The 26620-nt window shown below is 42.2% G+C and overlaps 1 long non-coding RNA gene across 1 annotated transcript in view; it reads left to right on the top strand.

The window, feature by feature from the left end:
- The first annotated feature begins 7754 nt into the window (after positions 1–7754).
- LOC142601687 (uncharacterized) overlaps positions 7755–26620 on the top strand; it is a 511869-nt gene continuing 493003 nt past the window's right edge. The window contains exon 1 of the long non-coding RNA XR_012835254.1: positions 7755–7768. This is a non-coding gene — a long non-coding RNA (uncharacterized LOC142601687). The remainder of the gene's footprint in view (positions 7769–26620) is intronic.

Genomic DNA, 26620 nt, shown 5'->3' with positions numbered 1-26620 from the left:
GAATAAAAATAACACTTTAAATTGTCTCGTAATCTGGCAAGTGTATAATTAATCTTTGCAGCATCCCTGACAGGCAGGAAGCTATTACCGGTCTAGGGCTGTAGAAGAGAAAACTGAGGCAGGGATTTTAAGAAGTGGATGCTCTGATATCAGCTATCCTCCTCTGCTGCAAACTTTCCAAAAGCCAGATGATGGGTCATTGTGTCTTTATTTATGAGGGCTACAATGTCTTCCTAAGTGCCAAGACGACATAGAAGTGGGGCCCTTTGTCTGGCAGTTTAGGATGTGGCATTATTACAAAGACTTATTGCCCTTTAAAACCACACAGCTAAGGGGTAGCGTTAAAGCAACACCAATGGTATTAAGTTGAAGTCAAAACCTTGCAGCCTCCCTGTAACCCATCTCCCTGCTCAAGCATTGCAGCCCATCTGTTCCATCTATCACACATTAATAGGAGATGTACTGGTGCCTGGGAAAAACAGGACACACTAAGGGCAAGGTGACATCTCTGATTCATAATTTCCTCTTTGAGCTTCAAGATGTGTCTTCGGTACTCTGGTAACCTTGAAGTTAGACAGGTGCTATCACAAATTACTCTCCTCGCTTTTCTCTCCAAGCAAACCACAAATATTTTAGTGATCCATTTTGGGTCTGTAAGCTATGGTATGTACAAAGCTTAAACTGAATAATTTTTGAGTAATAAGCTTATCCTCACAGCTTCTGTGTGGGGCAGCAGACCAGAGACACACAGTAATCTGTGTATTCAAGCCTCAGTTTCAGAGGAAGGGATGCAGCAGGACCATGAGCTCACTGGAAGCTGCTGGGACTTCCATAAGACCCAGGTCTGGCACTGCAACTGTGCTCCTTCACCACCACCCTGCTCTCTTTATAGAGTCAGAGCCAGCCCCAGATCCTATTTTAAGAATTATAGGTAGAAGATACACAAAGGGTATTATTGTCTCTACTACAATAACAATGAAGTCTTGTTATAAAAAAAAAAGATGCAATCAAAACCACTGTCTAAAACCAAACGGACACACTGAAGAGGAGAATCAGTGCAGAAGCAGGAAGGTGGGTAGAAATGGGAACAGCAAAGAAAATGCTGCGAATCTCAGAAGCAAAGTTATAGCATCACTTAGGTGGGATGAGCCGAGGTGCCAGATGGATGGAAGGGGATGCGTTATGCCGGAGCCTCCCACTGGTGCATGATTCCCCATGCCATGGTGGGGTGCAGCCACTGGCCCTCCCAGTGCCACCATCAAAACAGTTCCTCATCACCTCGCGGCTGTGTCATGTCTGTTCGCTGGGTTTTGCAATCTTGCTGCAGACTTTTTTTCAGGACAAGATCTGCTTCAAAAGCAGGACCCAGCGCTAGGCTCTCCCAGAAAGAGGGTGGGAGATGGGTGCCCACTCACCCTTACCCGTTGGAAATGTTGCTCCTTGAGACCTCAGGGGCACAGGAAGGACTCCTCTAAAGACCTCCTCCTGAGACTGATCATGATATATCACTGTGCTCCTTCATCACCCTTCTCCCATTTAACTGAACTCCTCTAATATCGCCACACAAGGAAAAACAAAGTAATCTCTTCAATCATTGTGATGGTTGTGGCACAATGTGATTATAAGGCAGAATATGGATTTCACAGATATTGTAGGAGACGTGCATGTATCTCATGAACAAGATGAAACCAATAAAATTTATAAGCATGCAAATGCTGTCTTTGAAAGCCTCACTGTCCCCTTCCAATAATTCAGTGAAACTCCAGGCTGTAAGTGCAGCAGTGATTATGGGGAAAAGGCTTTGTACCACAGGAGTGGATGAAGACAGAAGCTGTACAGACAGTTTAAGTGCTTGGAAAATCTCATTGAGAGAGCTGGTTTGTGATTTACCTGATTTACAAGAAACTGGAGACAGCCCACAGTAATGATTGATAAGATTTTTAGAAGATTGATAAAGCTACAGTATTCTGAGCTGTTGAATACAGCAGCAGTTTTTGTCCCAGACTGAGAATTACAAGCAGGTTTTAATGTGCTGTTTAAGCATCTCGGTATTTTCTTTTTTTTTAAATGCACATAATGCAACAAGAAAAAAAAGACAAATGTGAAATAATCTTTAAAAGAAAGAAACAGTATGAAAGGGAAAATAAATTAAAGGAAATAAAGTATATAGCAAAAATAATGGCTAGAACAAAGCGATTCCTGTACAACAGATAAACTATCATCTGGTGTATTTCATCTCTTTGTACTTGCAGATTATCTGTGAGTAGATCATGACTTCTTCAGAGTTAATAACACTCAGAGCTCCTTTAATGAATTACTGATCACTTTCTAATCTTCATAACTTGGCCTCTTTTTTCTCTGTACATGGAGGGTATTTGCTCTTTCAACTGTAGCCCATGAGAGCCCAAAACCCCACTGCAACACATTTTCCTGTGGATTGCATACTGTAAGCATTTGCTGTACTGTCTATGGGCTCTGCAGTGGCCCAAGCCTGGTCTAATACTTCTGCATCTGAGACTGGCTTTGGTACCCAAGAAAACACAAGCTGCAACTGGAGCTTTTCATATAGCCAAATTATTTCTTATAGCTCCCTCCTGTGCCATGGCCCTGATGACTGATGAAATGTTGGCTCATCCCCAAATCACCTTCATTTAGCCATTTCCAGCAAGACTGGTTGCCTCCTTTCACAGGCTCTGCAGAGAATTAAAAGCTTGGAAAACTCTGCCCCATGTCAGATTTGCTTTAGAGGGGTCAAAAAGGTCCAGAAATTTTGGGGAGTAAGGAAACACAGATGAACAGCATGATTACCTACCCTTTCTTTCCACAGGAAAATATAATCATAAAAAAAATTATCAGATTATCATTATCATTAACCACTTGTGAAGGAACACTTAAAAGGAAGTGGCTGAAACACAGACATTATATGAAAATGTTCTCCTATGTCTAGCATGATAATCAAATAAAACTTCCCTTAACTTCAGCAGAAGCTAGTTGGCACGGCAGGCTGAATGCCTCCCTTGGTACAACACAAGATGCAATTACAACACACAGTAAAACTGGAAGAGATGAAAAGCAAGTAGTTTTCTCACCCCAATATCAACTTGAGTACAAAAAGCTGTGGTGTATTTCTATTCTCTAGATATAATCATTTAAGAAACCACTGCGAAACGTTGTCAAAAAGACATTTTTTCCACCAGATCCACTAAAATGTGTTATAACTGGAATTTGGTGCCTTTCTACAGAACCATGTGGATTCTTTTTCAGTGATTCATTTCTGTTACCTAAGAAGACAGTGCTTTAGTTCTCAGTATCATAACAGTCTTGAGCTGTCTTTTTGCCTAATTGGCCACTGATCTTATAATCATTCTTGCTGTCAAATGGGCTCTGCTCCATTGATTTCAACACAGCTTTGCTGGGGCACAAAAATATGGGTTAATACCCTCAGCTGCAGGACTAGAGTTTCTAGGACTCTCATATGTAGGCAGTTGAAAAACACCAATTATTTTTCATAGGAATTTTTTTCATCTTAAAAAATGCCAATGAAAACAGCCTACTTTTTGTTACCAACAAAAAATGAAAACAGAAGAGACTGATCAAGGCAATAAAAAAGTGCATTGTCCCCTCTTTTGTTTTTCTAAAGATTATTTACCCAAAAAAAATAAGGAAACAAGAAAGATGCCCTTCCTGTGAAAGCCCATTTCACACAGAAAGTCTTGTTTTGAGCGAAATGATACCAGTTAGCTCTTCCAAATAAGGCCATGGGACTGCCGTAGGGCACAAATGGTCTGGACCACGGTTACGTGCAGCAGTGGAATAGGTAATCCCTTTACCTCGGCAGTTACTAAGCCACACTGCAGTACTATGACTATGGAAAGCCCTTGAGGAAAGCAATAGTTCCTAAAATACCTCTCTCATGTCACACGAGTCTTTTTTTGGAGGCCTCTTATTAAGACCTGCCAGGGCCCTTTCTTGCTTGGGTTGCAGGTTTGGGAGAGATCATATTCAATTCCTGCTGCAATTTGATCGGAAGACTATTGGGCTCAAAATAATTCTTTCAGTGACACTCTCAAACCTTTGAGATCAAAGGTGCTGACTGCAGTTGGTTTTCACATTGAGATTACAACATTATTTGATTTCATAGTAGTGCAGTCCCCAGAGAAGACATGAGTTGATTATGCAGTAATTCTAAGAGTGCCTCAAATCTCCCAGGGAGAGAAGAATTCCATGAAACCAATTTTAAAGAAAGAACAGTTGACCCTAGTGGCATTTTTTGTTGTTGGTGGCTTTGTTTTTTGTTGTTTTGTTTTTTTTTTTTTTTTTAAGGAAAACTGCAAGCCCTGTTAAGATGCTTTGCAAATAATTAAGTCTGACAGTCGGTGGCTTCAAAAAGCTCTATGCTGGGTGTGGGGAAAAGTCTAGAAGCCAGCTGAGGGTTAGACTGTGGACCTAGCTCTCTCATTTGAAAAGTACAATACAAAAACAGAGGCAACAAGCAGCTTACAAGAATCCAGGAAGCACCATATAGTGTTTTTCTGCAAGTCTACAGACAAGTTCATGCCACTGCATGTGGCGTGGGATATAGGTGCAAGTTTATGAATGGAGAAGATTTTAAGAGGGACTCGGAGTTGTTTGATAACTAGATCACAACCTAGAAAGTCATGTATTTTCCCAGACAGTGTTAGGTCAAGTTACAGACCAGCAAAGGATACAGTCTAGCTATGAAGACTTCCATGCCAGGAACTGCCATGCGGTATGGCAAAAATTACTGATACATGCTTTGCATTGTAAGATTTTCCTCCCCAGAGGAACAGAAATAACGTTTCCCCAGCCTGCTGTTGTGCAAGGAAGTGAGCATGGCTTTCTCTACAGAAAAAATTGGGTAAGACAGAAAGGATATCAAGCCTACAACCAGACTGTTTATAGGTCTACAAATCTCCTCTTGGGCAGGCAGTCATGGAGGATTGCCTCCCATTAGCAGAGGCATTGCTGTTTATAAATATGCGTATTATATCTTATTTCTAAATGATATTCAGAAATCATTGCTAAAAAGCAAGTATTTGATCAATTTCTGCATTATTTCTGAAGTTACTTTTGTCATATATTGTTTTTAGAGCATGAAGACAGATACACACCTGATCTGGGGAAGGAAAATGTTACAAACAACTTTTTGAAGTAAAAAAAGCATAGTAAAATATCTAAGGAAGAAGAAAAGTGTGAAAAATGCATTGGTCATTGTCATTCAAGGGTCAAGTTTTGTGTGACTATTTACAGTTACCGATGTTAAAAAAAAAAAAAAAGAACAAATGCTAAATCTTTCTGAGATGCTGCCTCTAAAATTAAGCCATCAGCAGAGACTGTGCATGGCAGAATCCATGCTGTATCTGGCAGAATCCAGGGCTGTAACTGTGTGCAAAGAAATGACCAACTTTCCTGTTCCAGCTCATGAACTGGAAAGTGATCTGTTTTTTCAAAGGATGGTCTCGGGCCATTGAAATACCTCTTTCCCCAAGCAACATATAATATGAGAGACGTAACACCTGAATATTAGAAAAGAAGCTGACTGAATGCTCCCCAGCACATCCATGGATCCAGCAACTCATGCTTCTGTAGAAATAATTGGAAAATGCAAATATTTCTGAATCCCATGAATTACATGTTATGCAATATTTAATTTCCTTTTGAGAAATAAACATACTTTGAAAGAAAGCAAGTGCTGCCTCTGAAGGATGCATCAGGTGCTTTTGCACTTTAACATGCTGCTTCCAAAATCAAAAGCTATCATCAACTCTATTTTCCAAAAAGCAAGATCACTTTGAGATCCCAGTCAGTGAGCTGCTAAAACCAAAGGGAGTTTGAGAAGCCCTGTGACTGAGATGTTAGCACTCTTAGGTACATGTGGCCAATAACTAGAACAGGGACCTAGTCTCTGATCATATTCAGCTGGACTCTGACACCTTCATCATGGCATCCAATTCTGCAGAGCTAACTATGGACATAAGTCAGGAAGAAAAACCCTCCTTAATTTTTTTTTTTTTTTTTTTCCAGACACAAAATGCCACAAGAACAGATTTGAAATTTTTATTTTGGTAGAAGTTGAGAAAATGTGTTGCCAGCAGGTTGATCCTGTATGTAAGACCCAAGGCAGGAGAAGATAGCAGACAGATAGTTTCTCTAGGAAACAAGACAGTAATCAAGCAGTAGGAGAAATAGAAACTAATTTCTTACATTATATTGCTGAGAAGTCTGTCCTTTGCACATAGCTTTGGAAACTTTAACAATTCCCTAATGAGAGAGGTAACTGTTGTAAGCAAGAAAGCTCTAATGTTAAAGAAGAAACTGTTGGGAAAGACAGATGAAACCCCAGAGAAATGCCTCCAAATAGCAATGGCTGGTGGAATATTAGATAGGAAAATACAGCAGTAATCACTAGAACAAAGTGGGGCACTGTGAAAGATGTGCCAGCTATGAAAAGCAGCATGCATGACCACCCAAGGTGAAGCTATCAGGACAAAGTTGCTGGTAGTAAAGGCAGCAGAAGCAATGGATAGCTGATGGAAGGAGCAACAACCCAAGATTTTATTAACCAGTAAGGCGTCGAGGTTGAGCCAGGACACCATTTGAGGACACAACTGGTAATACATTGTGCTGCTTAGTAGGACGGAGGCATCTCCCTAAAACCGTAGGGGAAAAGGATGGTCTCCCCCACCCCCCACGGAATATGATATCCAACAGGTTTGAAAACACTAGCAGTTGTGGTCACATACTTAAACTGGGTAAGCCTATGGACACAGGAAATCACCACTGAAGACACTGCCCCCACCATTTCATTAAAGAATAGATGTGGTGGCCAACAAGCAGCTTGGCTAAAGCAGCACTGGCCGCCAAGCAAAACTTTGGAGACAGCAATGAGTCTGGGAGCACAGCGTTAAAGCATAGCAGCATTTATAGCAGTCTCATGGACTGCTCTTTTTATAGCCAAAAGGGATTTGTTTGGTCTATTTGATTTGATTTTTAAAACAATGTAGCCCGCTCCTATTATTATCCAGCATGTGGCACGTGAAACAAACATTAAATAGAGTGTTAAAAATAAAAAGCATTTTGAACAATGCGTGTACTTTGTTATGCCGAAACTCACACTTTGTCAAACGATCAGGGAGTACCAGAGCACTCAGGATGTGTCTTTGTGTCATGGTTTAGGCCCAGCCAGCAGCTGAGCGCCACGCGGCCGCTCACTCACTCCTTCCCCAGCATGATGGGGAGGAGAGGTTAACAAAAGGCTCGGGTCGAGATAAGGACAGGGAGAGCTAATTATCATCACGAGCAAAACAAAACTGAACTTAGAAAAAGGGATTCATCTAATTTATTACTAAACAGAATAGAGCAATGAAAAAAAAACAAGTAACATCAAGCCTTAAAACACCTCCCCCACCCCTCCCCCCTTCCCGGGCTCAACTTCACTCCCGGCTTCAAACCTCCTCCCCCCCCTCAGTGGCGGGGGGGGGGGGGGGGGGGGGGGAGGGAATGGGGGGAGGGGGATGGGGGTTGCGGTCAGTGCAGCGCACGTTGTTTCTGCCGCTTCGTTGTCCTCGGGGGGAGGACTCCTCTCATCCTTCCCCTGCTCCAAAATGGAGTCTCTCCCACGGGCTACAGTCCTTCCCGAACTGCTCCGGCGTGGTCTCTTCCATGGGGTGCAGACCTTTAGGAGAAAACTGTTCCAGTATGGGTCTCCCACGGGGTCACAAGTCCTGCCACCAAAACCTGCCCTGGCGTGGGCTCCCCTCTTCACGGGTCTACCGGTCCGGCCAGGGACTTGCTTCAGCCCAGGCTTCCCACAGGCCACAGCCTCCCTCGGGTACCTCCACCTGCTCCAGCGTAGGGTCCTCCACGGGCTGCAGGTGGAATCTCTATACCCCCTCATCGGTCCTCCATGGGCTGCAGGGGAACAGCCTGCTTCACCATGGTTTTCACCACGGGCTGCAGGGGGATCTCTGCTCCGGTGTCTGGAGCGCCTCCTCCTCCCCCCTCCTCCTGCACTGACCTTGATGTTACATCTCCGCACTTCCCCCTCCGGATGTAAAAAAACTTCCCACCTTCTTAAATATGTTATCACAGAGGCGCTGATTGGCTTGGCCTTGGCCAGGGGCGGGCCCATCTTGGGGCTGGCTAGCATTGGCTCTACCAGACACTGTGGAAGCTTCTAGAAGCTCCTCACAGGAGCCACCCCTATAACCCATGCCCCCACCCGCTACCAAAACCTTGCCACACAAAGCCAACACACTTTGGAAGCAACTTGAGCAAAACCAAAAAAAGTTTCTAGTGGTCATTTTATCTCTGCCCCAAACAGGCTACCACCACTTACTTTTACTGCGTTCAGTCTTCAGATGCATTGCCTGCTTCCTCTCCGGACCCCAAGGCCTGCCTTTGTCATCAAATAATTCAGGACTGTGGACAAATTCTTTTCTTGGTCACTTTTTTGCAGCCCTGCTGAAATCTATTGAGATGAACATAGATTTTTGAAAAAAAGATAAAATTTGACCTTGTCTGTCTCACTAAATTGTGCTTTGGTAGATACTTTTTACGTTGCCCCCTTCCTAACCTTATTTCTCCCTGGCTGCCCACCCTCATGTGGTTTTTCCTTGGACATGGTATTGTGGAATGAAAGCACAGGGTAATTCACTTTTCCTCAGAAATTTCTGCAGCCAAGTTTTGAGAAAGTTTTGTTTGGAGACATGCACAGTGGAATAAAAATCACATATTGCTGATGGGGAATTTTTTTTACCTGGTGGCACCAAGAGATGTTTGCAGAGACTGACAGTGTCTGAATACTTATCTTTTACTGCAGGTATTGCCTTGAAAAATCTTGATTTTATGTCAACTTTGATTAAGCATGGCCCATCTCTCTTACATGAGACTTTGTGGCAGGCTTTCTTTCTTTCCACCATGCTTCTTGTAGGTGTTCTCAAAAACTGTTGGCTCTGATCATCTATTCCTTTATTCTCACTGGTAACCTGGATGAAAATATCCCTCTTTTATTTCGCAATGTACTAAGGAAAACATTCATATTCTGCTTAATGATGGAAACATAATATTCTGCAGGGAAGAAATCTCAGTCCATTCCTTCCAACACTTCTTCTTGTTGTGTTCCCACACAACTGTTTTCTCCTGTCCATGAAAGAGCAATGCTCAGGACAAGATCTTCCATCAGCTTGCCTTTAACACTGCCCACTAAGTTAACTCATCAAAGCTATTTCCCAGAAAAGTTCTAACAAAACAGAACGATGACCTACATGTGGGATCATGATAGCAATAGTCACAATCAAATTATTTACTGTACATTAACTTTTTCTAATTTGCTCTTCCCTTCAATAAAAGCTTTAGGAAAGAGTGTGAGTAGACGAAGCAATGAAAGTTTAGCTGGGCTACCATCAAGGAAGCCGTATAACTTCGATGAGCCTCCGTGACCATCTCAGCATTTAGCCTGCAAGCTTGGGGGAAGACAACAGTTACGTGGTCTCTTTAGTAATGCCTTCCTGACCAGCAGCATTTCCCACCTCCACAACACCAGAGCATGGTGATGACTTTCAGGGTTGAACAAACACACCCCTCTTAGCATACTGGACCCCATGCCTTTGCTCCGGCTTGCCCAGGAGTCCTGATGAATGCTTTCATGGGTGACCTCATGGCTGCTTACCAGGTTGCAATGTGGCCAGGGAGTATGCAGGCTACCAGAGACACCCTGTGCTAAAATACCCAAGAGGGCAATAGTTGCTGGGATTGCACACATAGTGAGCAAGAGTGTTGCTCCAGCAGTTGGTTCTCTTCAGATGGGACTCATGTTTCTCCCCATTTTTGGCTGACACGTTCCGGGCTTTGCAAACAGTACTGGGAAGATGGTAAGCAGCCCACCCTCCAAGTGTGCAAATAACTAGTAGGACTGGTCCCCAATGTTGTCCTAGAGATGATGATAGATGAGCAAGGGTACAAGACCAAGAAGCCTTGCCCCTCTCTCCTGCAGCAAGGGGTTGGAGTGCTAAACACCACATATAAACTTTAGGTTTTGTACAGCTTAAAGGGTAGGGGTCAAGCCCCTGCCTGACAGCAACCTGACTTGCTTTACTGACTGCATTGGAGGTCAGGTGCAGACTGAAGATCTAGCCTGAGGTTTACCATTACTGTATCAATCGATTCAGATTATTGACTTTAGTAGCTGAAGAACTGATTGCTACATGCCTGTCTGCCCACTGAAGATCAAAAAGCAAACCATTTTTGCACCCTTCAAAAAACCAGCCTTCTCCTGCTGAAAACAATGCATAGAAAATTCTGCATCAAATACATTAAGGAGGAAGTTAGGCTGTCATACTACATTTTGTACAGATGAAAGGTTGGTCTAGCAGTCTGTCTTTGATTTTGACTCAAAGCATGCATTTCAACTGAAAAATTACTTTTTCCTTTGAGCTTACAACTTAATATTTACTGCCTTTAAAAAACTGAACAGAATGAATAAACACTGCAATATGAGGAATTCAGATTTTGATGCTTTTCTCTGCAAGAAATACAGACATATGACAAGGCATAAATATAGGCACAAGTTAAACCTGGGAGAAGTGAGGCCAACCTGCTCCCTGCTCCTGATAACTGCTTCCTTACACAGCATTTTTCAGGAGTGCCCAGCCTGGACACTAGCCTGGACACTAGTTGCTGGGCATGGACTACCAGCATTTCACATCACTCTTAGTGGCTACGGACTGATGGCTTTCAGGACATGATGCAAAACGCAGTTGCTCTTTCCTCAGGCTACCAGCGACCAGGAAAGACAGAGTGATGACTGTTGTTGGATGTGATTAGACATCTCCTGTTTATATTTCTGGCTACTTTTTTTCTGGTTATGAAGATAGTATCAAAATTGTTAGTTTAAATGTCTGTTGAGAGCAGCTAGAGGCAAGGGCTTTCCTCAGTGGTGCATCAGCACAAGTCAAGAAATAATAAATATCCAGTTTTGGCTCAGAACTATGATGCACAACACAAAAATTAAAAAAAAACCCCAACAACAAACCATGTGATTTGCTGCAGGTCCAATCATTCAATCCAGACTTTCAGCTTTACCTACAGACGCCTTTGTGTATTTAAGTCACTGTTCCAGAAATTAAACGTGTGAGAGGGCTGGTAATTGAATTTACCTCTCTGTGCCTGTAAGCTGCCTAGAGTGGCCTGGTGGCCAAATTGCTTGTAAGCTCGTGTGGTTGTGAGAGCTGTCCCAGTGGGTTGCAAGACTTTAATTTAATCTCAGCCCTGACCTGATAACTACTAGAAAGTGATCAGCCAGGTAAGGATGCTTAAGCGGATGGGATACTGTGAAGTTATTTACAGATACATGGCACTGAGTTTCTTGTCCTGACATTTAAGTCTCCAAACATGTTCACTGTCCAAATCACCCGACTGCAGCAGATGGGTAAAACTGCCTCAGTGGGGCTGTGCCCATCAACGACTCTGAAAAGCAACCTAGTCAAAAGAACCATCTGCCTTTGATCATTTTGGCTAGGGCTAGGTTCCTTTCATCGACTTGCTACGTTATGCAGTTTCAGCCTTATGAGAAGCAGAACATACATGTGGTGACGCTTACTCCATAATATAAAATATACTGGTACAACCCCCAAAACAGTTCCAGGGGTGCAAGTGATAGTGTATAGGTGGCAACAACACACATACACATACATTATATAGAACTGCTCCACAAGTGATCCATGGCAACCTGCCTCTCCCCACTGCCCCTTGCTTTTGTAGATACTTGGCTGCTGACCATTACTTTGAGAATATATGTTCATCTGACAAAAGTCTAAGTGAGCAAAGGGCTGTGCAATCTTTGAATCCTCTGTATGCCCTGAATTCAAGAGGCTACACAAAGATTTCTGGGTAGCTTTTCAGCTGGCTTTGCTTCTAAAACAGAAACACCTTCCCTCAAATATTGCTGCTCTTGTCACCATCCAACATGAAAACATGCAGGTATATCAGTTCCTTAAAATCTTACTCCCTCTCTCCCTCCCCAAAAGGGTGATAGAAGATTTCTCATGTTCAGAGAGATACTGATACTGATAGCTCTTTGTATCACGCAGCAACAGCCCTACACCAAACCTCCTGCACTGCGGCTGTACGATGATGGACACCATTTTAACTCATCTTTCTGTTTTCTTATGTACTATCAGCCAGACATTCAACAGCACAGAGATTTGCAACAGACTCAGAGGTGTTCACCCTCCCCGGTATAATTGTGGCAGATCAGATGTGGTGACTTGGCAGCCTTTTCTGATTTCTTTTCCAAATGAATTCTTCAGAAACCACACTGATGACTCAATGTGAACGTGCAAACCACATCCTGAGACTGTTGGATCTGAAAGGTAATCAGCAAGCACCTCTGTGAGGAATGATTGAAATACTTGTTTCCAAGAACAAGGGATAAACTTCCATGGTGGTTAGGGAACAAAAAGGAAGTTGGCAGCTAAGATGTTTTTAGAAAAGGGTGAAGGTAAGCTCTTCCATTGGAGTGTTGGGCTAGGAGCAAGCTTGAGATTTGGAAAAAAAAGTGATGTAGGAAAAGAGAAAGTAATCTACAGAGAGGATTTATATTAGTTTTAGTATTTTAAATTCCTTTCATACATGAAGAACGGTGTGGACTTCTTCAGAAGGGGGAAAAGGCTAAACCCAGGAACAATCAGTGAGGGACACAAATACCTAAGAAATTACCAGTGTAAATGCATAGAATCCAGGCTAAAAGAAGAAAAAAATAATACTTGTCCAGATGAGATCCTGATGGAGTTTAAAATACATGACTGGAGAAAACATATCATTGTCACAAAACATTGCCACTCAGGGAATCTTATCTCCATCTTCAAATGCCCTCCTTCCCCCTACCCAAATCTCACAAAGTACCTGCCTGCACTTTTAGGTAAACGCTTTTTAAATGTGCAGCACAGTCTCTTTCAAGTCCCACAGACAACTTCCAAAAGTGTTGTATTGCAGCTGAATGCAGTGTTTCCATTAAACTCTGCACTGTGACCTCCCCATCCCTCATGGGGAGTTTTCTTTAATATATAGTTTCAATTTCAAAACAGCATCACTTTAGGTACCTATTCTGCTTTTATTTATGCAGCCTAAGAGATGATACATCTATCTACTGATAGCAGCTTTAATCAAAAAAGAATATTTTCAATACAAAACTAAACAATTAATTGGACACTTTTGAGAACAGGTACATTACACCCTCGTCATAGGTCTTGGGAGCAGCTAGACTTTAAAACTGATAAATAGGGTGTCCTTGTATTCTTTAACCATCCCCCAGGGAAAGTAGTTTGTAAAATAGTAAAATTGCTCAGGCACAAATATTTATCACAGATCCAATAAGATTTTATATGCCTTGTAACTACAATATTACATGTTTTATGCTCCTTCAATCTTTGGTTTAGAGTACATACAGTTTCTTCAGTATAGATAATTTCACAACCAGTGGAGATCTGTAAACAATATTTTTTTACAGCCCCATGAATACTAGGTGCCATTATTCCCCCTGTAGTTTCAATGAAGCTTTAATCTTCCTGAACACACATTGTTCATATTCTAAAAATGCTTGGTACAGAAGGCATAATTATCTTTATTTTATTGGATTTGTCAGGTTTACACAGCTTTCAGTCTGTTAGAGGTTAGCCACTATTAGGCAAGCATACACACTTAATTTTAAGAATCTGGCTACTTTGTCTCATTCAGTAGGTGCTGCTTTGAGGAACAGAACAGCTTGTCCTTCTTTAAAAATACAGCACAACCTCACAAAACCAAGGCATGCATAAAGGTGTGCTCCATCCTGCCCCTTTGATATAAAGGCAGTTAATGGAGGTATTAAATATTGCAGCTTTAGGCATACAGCTGCCCAGGAGTGAGGTTGCTCCATATAAATCAGTGACAATCACTCATTGTTGGCTGGGAAGCATAGTTTGAGTGCTGGCATGGCTGTCGGAGTTAGTATTCACGGATCCCAGCCCTGATCTCGGCAAGGGCACAGAGGTTATACAACCACCATGGCAAAGCTCTATCCCTGCTGAGAGCAACCTCAGCTCTGTAAAGCTACTGTGGGCTCACATGGCACTTCAGCCCTCAATGGGGGCTGTGGGTATCTGAAAAGAGCAGTGTGGTACCACGCAGCCACTGCTGGACCACTCATTTCTCTCTGCTGTGTCAGCACGAATGGGGAGCTGGAGACGGGAAGTAATTTGATTGCAAAATACAACCAGTGTAGGCAGGGCAGTTGGGTAGGGGAACAAGTAACTGCTGAAGCAGCTCTGCTGCTGGCCATCCGGCATGGGCTAACACAGCCACATTCACCAGTCCAACGAGGCAGCCTCTACATCCCTTCTAGCACAGTGGGTGGGGAAGGCATTGTCTGTGTTGCTGCATGAGAACAGGCTGATGCTTGACATTGTCCAATTGCCATCTTATTCCCTGCTTTTTTTCCTTAGAGTTTTATACCTTTGTCCAGGCTGTGTTTCTGCTTTTCAATCCTTGGACCCGCTGACTATCCATTTCTCTCATCTTGCATGTCTTTTAGCTCATGGACTCTCTCACATCTTAATGGCAGTTAGTGAAATCAGGCAAGGTCACACAGCTGCACTGCCTGTGATCACCCAGCTGAAACCTGGGCTAAGGGCTGGAGAGCTATGCTGCTTGATTTATCCACGCAAAATCTGTCACCATTATCAGTGCTTTGGCAATAGGCATGGTAGCTTCCAGCTTCTGCTCGCTCCCCGCTCCCATGGCCCCTATGCTGCTTCAGCAGACAGTTATACAGAGCTCTCCCCCACTTTGGATAGGTATAGAGGTATTTTCAGTCCAAATGACCTTTATTTTATAACAAAGGAATAACAAGTAGCATTTACTTGGGTGAAGGTATCTTAACTGCCTCTGACAGTCTGTGCTGAGCAGATCATAGGCCTGCCACAGCCCGTGGGCAAAGGTACCATCTATATCTGACAAAGAGGCAGGACACAAACCAAGCCAGGGCTGAAGCAGGCAGCATATTGCCCTGCTTTGATGGAAGCAATCACTAGTAGGGCCTCGACTGATGTGCACCGCTTGCTTCAGAGCTGAAGAGCATCCCTGCTCTGGTAGGGCACACAGCAGCCTCGGGCTCCTGCTCCCAGTCCCATGGCAAGAGATATTTTTCCTTAACGCATGTTTGACTTTCTGAGAAGCAAGTATGGCTTTTGAACAGTGGTCAGCATGCCTCGATAGCAGGATGCTCTGACACAGCAATCTGCAACTTATTTAAACATCCTGTGGTGACGTTCTGCATTATTATTTAAAAAGATGGCATATTCAGGATGTTTCTAAAATAATTTAGAGTCGTTAATTCCTTTGTATAGCATCCATTAACTGCAGGCTATTATAATAAATAAGTGGCATAATTATCAGGCTAATTGTCCAAAAAGCTAAAAGAGTCATTCTAGTGAATGTTTCTACTGCTGTCTTAGCCATCATGCTCTGTTTAGAACCCCAGCAGCACCACAGCTCCTTGGCAGAGGAGACCCCACAGTCCCTTTTGCTTTGGTCTCTTTCCCCATGTCTGCCATCTCAGCACACCCTTCCCCTCTCCACCTGTCACAATGTTTGCTGTACCTCAAAGTCTGGCTTCAACGGTGCTTGTCCAGCATCAATAACTCAGCAGCAGCATTGGCTGCAGCAAGTGCATTTATTCCTGTGGCTCTGCCTCCCACATGCCCCAGTATGATATCCGTTGCTTTATCTTCCTCATCAGAGGGAAGAGACAGCCCTTTCAAGCCAAGGAAGACTCATGGTATGGCTGTCCTGTTACCTGAGATGGGTAGAAAAAACAATCAAGCTTTTTTACTCTAGTTTTATGACTATAATCACCAGGCAGTGAGTTGCTATCTTGGTATATGCTAGTGGAAGAGCAGGTATTGAATGACTCAAGAGATGATGAATTTTTTATTGTAGAGCACTCTGACATTAAGGCAAACAAAGCACTGCTTCCTATCTTCCATGGTGCTTGATTATCCTCTTCTTCCAGGTGATGCCAGTCTTGTGCCCATTAAAAAAAAAAAAAAAAAAAGCTCTTCATGAAATCAAAGGGACATACTAACTTGTAAAGGAGACAGACAGAAGGAGTTAATTCTTTCAAACTGACAAAAAGTTGGACAACTCAGTGGGAAGGGAGAGAGGGACAGAGGGAAAGAACAAAAACCTGAAGTGGCCAGCTGAAAGGCTTGGCAGCCTACCATGGCTACAGGTAAGCAGAAGAGATGAGGAAAAGGAACAGGCTTTAAATTGGAGTGATCACGTAGCTGCAGATGTCCTGAATTTTTCATCAGATGCTGTCACTTGGTAAAGAAGATTAATTCTCCTAAGGTTCTTGCACAAATATTGTTTAAGGAGAGACTGAGTGAGAGATTAGTCTGGGTAATGTCAAGAGGTCCCTTCCACTCAGCATTTCTGTGGCTTAAAGAGCTGGATCACAGAGGACCAAAGACCTTTAGTTATACACAGCTATGTGAGTGAAGGATGGGGACAAAAGTGGTAGAGCATGGAGAACAGACAAAAAAATCAGTGGGTAGTTTTTCCAAGCACAGTAAAGAAGCAAAACCAGAGCAGCCAAGGAAACTTTTTGTAAGTTTCCTCCTGTTTTCAGAGGCATGTTTAGAAGTGACCTTTTATGTGATCTATTTTAAAATAGCAAAATACTCTTGAATTGTCAACAGATGAGCAATCGTGGAGGTACTCAGCTCCCTGTCTGATGTCAGCTGGCAAGGATTGCTCACCTTCCCCCTCCCTACTAAAATTAGTCATGAAGCTCCCAGTGACTTCAGTGAAAGTAGTCTCAGCCTTCAAACACTTGAAAGCCTTTATCTTTCAATATACTGATAAACTTGAAAAGCTATAAGGAGGCCAAAAAATGATATAAAGGAAAATTTCAAGTTTAAAAAGTGTGAAGTTTTTTAAAGAAAATATAACCAAAATTAAGATTTTTTTCTTTCCTGAGTGGGGGAAAAAAAAAAAATCTTAAAACCCTGTCTGTCCATCCACTACTTTTTCTTCGTGTCTTAAAAGCAGTGTCCCCTACTATCCACACACACATAGAATGAACACTTTGTGTGAATATAGCCACTGGATCCATAAAATAAATTCATGTGAAAATAGCAGTTGTCTGTTGAATATGTTCTGTGGGAAATTATGATGTTTCCCAAACCTTCTGTTTAGTCAGGAACAAAACACCAAAGGACTGCCCCAGCAGCCTCCATCTATGCCATCTACTCCATCTATGCCATCTACAGAGGTGGCCCCACCATGGACAAGTCAGGCAGCTCAAAAATGCTTCTACAGGGGCCCCAGCGTTACTATTTGCAAAAGCAGATGGGATTGCAAAAGCAGATGAGATTACTGATCCATCAAATTCAATTCACTGCAAATTTGAGGAGCTGAACCTTGATAGCTTCTGTGTGTGAGACCACCTTCAGACCTGCCAGTTGAAGTAAACTAGACATAGCCTATACATACCAAATGGCATGATAACAAATGGAGATCATATTACAGCAGTGTTTTTGAAGGGAGGGGAAGCCTCCTCTAGATGCAGTGCTGATTTCCATTTCTCTTCATCTCTGAGGTTTCAAGAACATACACATTCAATATAGCCAAGTCCTCTAGTGTATCATTGGGCAGAAAATCAAGACTGAGAGGTTTTGCAAAACCTGTTTTCACCATTATGTTCCTTCCTCAATGCAGACATGAAGACGGCCAAATTGAAACTGAAGACTTCAGAGGAACTCCCAGGTCAAAAGAGTCAAATCTCGTATTAAAATGAAACCCCATTATGAGTATTAACAACAAATGCATTATTAAAATAAAAAAAGATTTTTTTAAAAATCTAGGTAACTTACAGTCAATTAAAATTTGCTGCTTGACTCAGAAATGAAAATAGGTTGTACTCCATTGTTTCGGGTCATTTTCTCTTTTTAAGTGTCAGAGGATTGGTAACACCAGCTGTATTTAAAAAAACCCAAACACCACCACAACTAGGCCCCCTCAAAGAAAAAAAAAAAATCTCAAGACCGTATAAAACCAAAACTTTAAGCTCATGCTTAAAATCATTTGTTTCCATTGCTCAGGGAGAGGGATCATATTTATACATTTTCTACTGAAAAAAAGCATACTAACATACAGTATAAGGCTTTAAGTAACACGCTGACTGTTGTCACTGTTGGTGTCTATATCTAGGTATAGAAAACTCCACTCTAAATCTGTGCTATCTCAACTAAGGTTTCTTAACATTTCCCAGTATAATACCTGGGTTTCTTTCAGAGCTTGCCCTCATTTAGAGGATTGGGTCCTGTTTAAATTTTAAAAAAATATATATATTCGAAGAGATAAAGGATTTCAGTAGTGTCTCAGCAGCAGCCGGGGCACTGAACCAACGGGCAAGATCATTGCTCACCCTGCTCACATTTTTAGCAGGTTAGATTTGGTTTGACAGCACATAACGTTGTTGTTCCCAGCTCCTTAGCTGATTGCTTGACCCAGTTTCTAACCCAAGTAACCTTCCTGTGTGTCTTTTAAGCTGAACAACAAAGACAGTGTACTCTATGCCATCTACTCACATCCAGTGATCCATTTTATCAGGCATATACATTGCAATCAGATGTCTAAATAAATATTTAGTGCAGACATTTAACTGGAGACTGCTTGTATTTGTTTCCATATTGACCAGTCTCAAGACTACTTACTTGGAAACGTTATTAATACCAGATTCATAATTTTTGTGCTATTTGGGAAAAAATATCACCAGTCACTTTTGCTATAGGCTTGTGATACTGGTGGATTGCACTGGTGATTCATCAAGTGATATTTGGCTGCATTTGCCAACTGTTTTGCATTGAAATTTCCATCATCTCTGTTGTTCAGAGGCAGAGATTTAGATCAATGTGCTTCCTGGCCCTCTGGATGTGTGAGCATCTTTGAACAAGCACAGCCTATACATAAGCTCCTAAACAACCTCATTTCTCTGCATGATAGGAGCATTGCACAGGGAACTCCAACAGTTTCCCCACACTTTAGGGTTGTTTTAGACTTGTTTTGACTTTTTTTTTAACTTTCCCCCATTTTACTGGAAGTCAGGATACTGTGGGAAAGGCTGGGGACTGAGGCTGAAGCCAGGACCCCAGCAGTGAGTTGGGGTAGATGAGAGGACTAACTGGCAGGGCAGGCAGTTGCTGTAGCTTTCATAAATAAGGCTAATGGATACAGCATCACAACTGTTAAACGGCACATTATTCATTTTTATATGCTGCTAGTAGTTACGCTGAGCCCTTCTCATCACTGTCTATATTTTTAATACCTTCTGGCAATGTCATAACTCCTGATCGTTCCCTCAACCTTTGCAGACCAAAAAACCAATATTCAGAATATGAAACCATTACATGGTTTTCAACAGGCATTGATAAAAATAAGGTGCTTACGAAACAAAGACATTAAGATGTTCCCAACATTTTTTTTCCACAGAAAGCAGAATTCTTTTAAAAGAAGAGGCATTTCCATTTCACAAACTCCCTGAGCCTGCAAGAACTTCACTGTAACATTGGATATTGTAAGCTCAGATCTCTCAGCCTAAATGAATAAATGGCGATATCGAATAGATACGTCAAAGAATTGCAGCTCTCAGGGGAAAATCCAGTGTCTCAGATAATAAATCACAGGAAAAAAAGATTAAAAATAAGTAAGGGCAACACCACACCTTTACTCTTCCACTTTCTTGTTACCTCAAGAAAACCAGGAGGAAGTTATCCCTCATGCAATTCTGAAAACTTAAGGCAGCAATGGCACCCATAGTTTAGTCAGCAATGCACTTTATGGAGCATTGCAGAGGTGGATGCTACAGACCCCAAGTTTTTGCTGAGATAATTCACTGCTGCATTACTCAGTTTTTATCCTGTGTACCCTCATTGATTTCAGCATAAAACTGGAATACTGCAAGGATGACTCAGACACACTGCTTTTGTTTCAGAGGAGATGGCATGGAGACATCTAGGAGCAGTAGAGCGTTCACTTATTTAAACTCCTGTCCTTGGAGCAAAACATTGATTAAAAAATAAGACTCCTGAAGAGCTCTGATGAGATAGCCTAGCTTAATGGATGAGAAAAGCATACCTTTTGTAACAAGATTAAATGTGGTGTTTAGAAGGAAATGTGCCATCTCCTCTCAGACATGATGGCATAGCAGAATCACAGGAAGATGATGGCAGGAATCTGACATGTTAAGTGTCAAAATAGGGGCTGTTTTGAACCTGAAATTGGCATTAAGAGGCTCTGGAGCTTCAGCATTTTAGGATCTCCAAGAAATTGCTGCAAGGGCATTTGAGGACATGTGTTTCACTGCTCTGTTGCCCTTCGTTACATTGCATTAATTCAGGACTTCCACTAGTCATTTTCAAAAGTACCAGGAGAGAAATATTTTCTATTTTGTGCTTGGAAAATAATTCTTCCCTAAGAACAGATCAGAAAAAAACATTTCTTGCCCCTACTCCTCTATAGTGCTGAGTGCTGACTACTTCACAGGGTAGCAAAGTAACTTCTCTTAATTCCTGCTATCTCATGGACCTAAGAAACTAATGATATCTCTACTCTCATCCTGTAAGATGGTCTTTTGAACCGAATTAAGCCAGAGTAACTAAAGTTTTTAGATTTTTTAGAGGGTTTTAGCCCTGTGTGGAATGAGCTAAATAACTACTGCAGACTGCCTGAAACCAGCATTAATGTATGAACCCCACGAGCACAGGCATCAAACTGCATGAAAGCACAGACAGTAAGAAACTTCTTTGAAACTCCAGCAGCTTGACAACAGAAAAAGAATTTTTTTTGACGTGACATCTTTGTTCCCTGGTATGGCCTGCAGCGGAGAGGCATTGAAGAGTTCTTGGCATTGGTACTACCTGGGTCTTACTGAGCTGATGAGGAGTTTCACCCTGATTTGGGAAAGGAAGAACTAAGAAAGAGTTGCACCCAGCAGGAATAGTGCCTTCAGTCTTGGTTAAAAAGCCAGCCTAGATGTCCCAGCAGAAGGGGTAGCCTGCATGTTTCTTTGAACTACCACCTCTTTGCTCTATTTGGCAAAATACATCACCTTATCAACAGGAGAGAGGAGGAGGAAGGAGCTATAGCAGGTGCCTTCTTGTGGTCCCATGAAAAAAAGTAACAGGGCAGAGGCTGAGCACCTTTTACTATATAACCCATGCCCTAGTGCTACCGCCTCCTTCAGGACCCCCAGTGCAATCAGTATGGTGAGAATGAATGAAAAGTGGGTTAATAAGGATCCCACAGACCTCTTGCCTCATATTATCCTGCTTTGTCACCCCTTGCCTCCTCATTTAATCTGGGCTTAAAAAAAGCCCATAAAACCAAACTTGAATAACTTGAATGACTATACTTCCCTCCTGCTCCTTTTTTTTTTTTCTTTTTGCTAGCTCTCTTCTGCCCCACTGTGAGAAAGCAAAAAGTAAGCCAGCAATATATTTAACCAACACTGATATGGTTTAACATCTGAATCACTCCACAAGCTCACATGAAATGTCTGTCTACCATTTCCCATAAAATAAAATGCACATTTTATTTGGTTGGAGCAGGAGGTTAGAGAGTAACATATTAGACCAAGAAATCTTGCATGTCATAGACCAACCTTCCTTGTGAAGGCTATTGCAAAATATGCTGAAGAAGTAGTTTGGGAGGATCTACAGTTAAAGTTACTACCCCTTAACAGGACAACATGTACAGACAGAGCTGCAGAGGAAACCACGTGTGTACGTTTTTAGCCAATGGCCACTGCAATAAAATTATTTCATTTAGCCTGCAAGGAATGAGAATTAAGTTAAATGCATTACATTGCTTTTGGCAGCATCTATGGGTCTTGCATAGGCAGCTACTACACCTCAGCTGACTCACAGTATCTTGGTAAGCTGCGTTATCTGGGTTGTGTGGCTGAGCCCTGAGATAGCAAATGTGCAATGAGCTCTGCTGGGAAGCCACATACCTCTCCAAGAGCATGATGAGATTATGCAGGATGGTTATTCTCATGTAGCTTGAGAGTTTTTGCAAAACCAGCTTATTCTCCAGTGACTGTTCCCCAACCAGTTTCTCTCTGAGGAAAAGCACTTGAAGGAACCCATTTTCTGCAAGGCCATTACAAAGTTGCAAGAGATGCAGAAGACCCTCCATATAAATTGTGGATAATTTGTCAAAAGCCTGAACTGAGGAGCCAGCCTCTATTTCCTGAAGAAGGACAAAGCAGCCTTTTGCTCCCACAGTTGTCAAAGTAACACAATCAAAACCCTACAGCTGAAATGAACTGTTAAATTGTCAGTGACCTAAGTGATCAGATATTATAAACAGCTGAAATCCCACTGATAATTGATTCTCTAACAGCAAGCAACAATGATGAGAAACTGGTAATAAATGCACACATTTTCTTTTCTGCTTAAAAAATAGCTCACCAGAGAAAGACCAACACCAACTGCCTACGTGCAACCTATGCTCTGAGCATGGCAGAAACTCATGGGAGTGGGGGACAGCTGGAAAGGGAATGAATGGCACAGCAGGCCCTCTCCACCACTGTATCTTGTTATCAGACCTGCTGGAATAGCACAGGGATTTGTCTGACTTGCTGTAGAGGCTTCATGGGAGACTTCTCTGGGCTAATAGTATAGTCTATACATAGACTATAGTATAGACTGTGCTGAAGTAAATAAATTACAGGGCTAATGATTATTGGCAAGAACTAATATGAGTTAACATCCTATCTACATGAGCTGCTGATTCATTACTAGTTCATACACCAAACGTTTTAGGCACAGGGAAAGAGTTGATAGAAACAACTTGATGGAGCTGAGTGGGATTTTGCTATATGCAGTGGTCTTCATTCTGGACATGGTCATTTGGCAAGGATAACAAATCCCATAATAAGGGTTTAAAAGACAATGTGTACTCAATCCTAGGATGTCACAGCAAACACAGAAAACACACACTGCACACCTGCTCTTTAAAGTAGTTAATGCCTTTATACTCCAACTCAGTATGTGTAGCTCTGTCTGGTGATTACCTAACCTGAGCCTTTCCCTGTAGAGTTACCAGCCTGAGGGCTTGTTAAAGGTCTTATGGTCCCAAGCTGTGGTCCAAAACAAAGCTAAGTATGTTTCAGCCAGTTCTTAAGATAACCACCATAAACCAGGTTGCTTTAGGGCATGAAAAATCAAACTTTAGTCTTTAATTATCCACCAGCACCATTCCTTGCCTTCTTTTCCTATAACTCTGAAACAAATGCTATCCAACTTCATTATTACTGGGGTGATGAACATTTTTTCCATTTACAAGTACCTCCTCTGCAATCAAAGAAGGACAGAGGTTTAAAAGCATTCTTGCCAGATGAACTGTGGGGTCTGTTATCCCCATTGCAACTCATAAATTTTAAAAGGGGCAGTTCTCCAAAAGTTAAAAAAAAAAAGAAGAAAACCACCCCACCACTCTGAAGATGCAATTAAGAATGCAGCAACACAATTGTATATAGTTCACAGCTCCAAAGTCTGCTTGGATTTTGACCTTTTAAAACTCCATTAAGCTATGTAAATACAGTACAAAAGAATGTGTACTGTTCACAAACAGTTTGCTAGCATCAGTTGGAAGAGGACCTTGAACTCCTCCCTCATGTAATACTGCCAGTGATCACACACCGACAAAGCCACAAAGCCTCTTTATTGATCTTCCACAGACCCACTGTGGAAGTCATATTATAGCCCCCTTCCCCTTTGTTTTAATATGTCTTTGACTTAATCCTGATTTTGGGGAAGCCACCCAACAGTGTAAGACCCCTTCACAAATAGCTAACTTAGAAACAGAATTAACACATTTGCTATTAAGACGGCTTGTTCTTACAATGGAGAGAAGGACAAAGGAACAAAGGAATGCTTCTGTACATCTCCCATGACATTGCAGCTTTTCCATATTTAAATTATCTGCCTTCTGCTCTACTGTAGCAGCTCTTTATTTTGTTTCTTCAAATAAGCATTTCTCTGTTGCGTTACACAGAACGAATAGTCTGGCAATCAAAGGGCAAGATGCAGAAGTGGTTTTACAAAGTAGCTGAATTATTTCCTGCAGATAAATCACCTGGAACATGACCTTTTCCACCCCCATTCACCAATCTAAATTCTATTGAAAGTGTTAACTGTTCCCAAATACTTGCCAGATAATTGATAGTGAGGAAGTAAGCCAACGTTGCTCCCAGATTATATTCCTACCCCTGATGTAACACAACAGTCTCCGAATGATCAATTTATGCATGTAGACTTTTTTAAAAAAACAACCAAAACCCACCACCAACAACAACAAAAAAGCAACCAAAAAATCTTTTCAAGCTTAGCTATACAGAAACACTACCAGGAAGCCAAGGGTCCTAGGGTATATGGGTTTCTCCATTAACTTTTGCTGTTAACTTATCATACGCTAAAACCAATTTCTTTCTAGGTCTTTTTGGTAGTGCCTTACATTTTCAGCATCTTTCTTGGGACAATAAACAAGTGAATCATCTAAGCATCAAATACAAAAAGATGGATTTCCAGACCAATAATTCTGTGACAAAATTGGACCCATGGCATTAAAAAAAAAAAAAAAGCTTAAAACAAACAAACAAACAAACAAAACCCCACCAACCTTTACTGACAGTTTCCTCACATGTATAGTGACCTCACCACATTTGTTTGACAAAAAATATTTGAGCTTTTTTTTTTTTTTTTTTTTTTTTTTTTGCTTTAGGCAACTCGGTTTGATGAAGCCTGTGGGGGATATGAATCATATTTAGGCAGACCCCTGTAGAAATATACTTATGGTGCAATGGATGCAAAATTGGACAAACAAAAGTCCCAAAAGGAATCTGCTTGCCCAGCCAAGAGTGAACTCAGCCTTTCTTCAACTCATCCCTGAAAAGCCAGGACCAAGAAGTATGGGTTGAGCTACTTTCCCTGGCCTTCCATTCAGCTCAGAGCTGGCAGCACAGATGAAGCATAAATGATAATGCTTATATGCTTAGATGTTACCAGACCCTACCTGGATGTGAGGGACTTGGTAAGGAAATAATACACATTCATCCAGTCATTTATATTGTGATTTTGGCTGATCTTTTAAGGACAATAAATACTGTATGCAGCCTTCATATTTGTACCAGACCCAAGTGTCCACCAGCACAACACACACAAACACACACACCTTTTCCCTCTGACAGTTAAGAAAACATAGGCAATATCAGCCTAGAGGGAACCTCAGTTGGAGGAGTCTGCATATTTAAGGGAGTGAAACAAGTAAAAGCCAAATACACATAGAAATCAGTGGCCAAAAGCAGGTGGCAACAAAAACTTGTGCATCTCAGGAACAGCACAACCTGTCTGCAGTTAGCAGAGCAAGGAGGACACATGAGTGGAAGGAGGGGGAATCAGTTCCAGTTTGGATGTGCTTCTCAGATTTTGAGTCACAATATACACAGCTAGCCAAAAGTAATCAGAGCACAGCTCCTTGAAAGACTAAAGAAAGGGGAGTTGAATCAGTTCAGATATTTTGTCATGTTATTTAGGCTCACATCTGAATCTGGTTCAAGTTCTTGTGCCTGAAAGGTAGAAGACACGCTACGGAAATGTTGCTGCTTGTCGTGGCTTAAGCCGGCAGGAGGCTAAAACAACCACAAAGCTGTTCACTCCCTCCCTCCCATTGGGACAGGGGAAAGAACTGAAAATGGAAAAGAAACTCATGGGTTGAGCAAAAGACAATTTAATAGGAAGAAAAAAGAAAATGATGGTGATCATGATGATGACAACAATAATATTAATAGTAGAATATACAAAACAAGTGATGAACAGCCCAATTTCTCACCACCTGAAGTCAATGCTCCACAAGACCCTGAGCTGCCCCACCTCCCAGCCCACCTCCCCAGCTGTATACAGAACATTATGTCATATGATTGTGTTGGGTTTGCATGGCAAGGTTTTGGTAGCAACAGGGACTACGGGGGGGACTTCTGTGAGAAGCTGCTAGAAGTTTCCCCTGTGTCTGGCAGAGCCAATGCCAGCTGGCTCCAAGATGGGCCCACCACTGGCCAAGGCCAAGCCAATCAGCACCTCTGTGATAACATATTTAAGAAGGGGGGGGGGGGAAACCCAACTAGTAGGGGGAAGCTTTTGCAGCTGGAGAGAGGAGTGAGAAGATGTAAGAACATCTGCAGACACCAAGGTGAGTGCAGAAGGAGGGGGAAGAAATGCTCCAGGTGCCGGAGCAGAGATCCCCCTGTAGCCCGTGATGAAGACCATGGTGAAGCAGGCTGTCCCCCTGCAGCCCATGGAGGGAGGATGAGGGGCTGTAGAGATTCCACCTGCAGCCTGTGGAGGACCCCATGCTGGAGCAGGTGGAGGCACCTGAAGGAGGCTGTGGCCCTGTGGGAAGCCCAGGCTGGAGCAAGTCCCTGGCAGGACCTGTGGACCCGTGGAGAGGGGAGCCCACACCAGAGCAGGTTTGCTGGCAGGACTTGTGACCCTGTGGGGGA

The sequence above is a fragment of the Balearica regulorum genome, chromosome 4 (genome assembly GCF_011004875.1).
Source record: "Balearica regulorum gibbericeps isolate bBalReg1 chromosome 4, bBalReg1.pri, whole genome shotgun sequence".
NCBI lineage: Eukaryota > Metazoa > Chordata > Aves > Gruiformes > Gruidae > Balearica > Balearica regulorum.
Note: the sequence above shows the minus strand (reverse complement) of the source record. Positions and strands in the feature narration are given on the sequence as shown.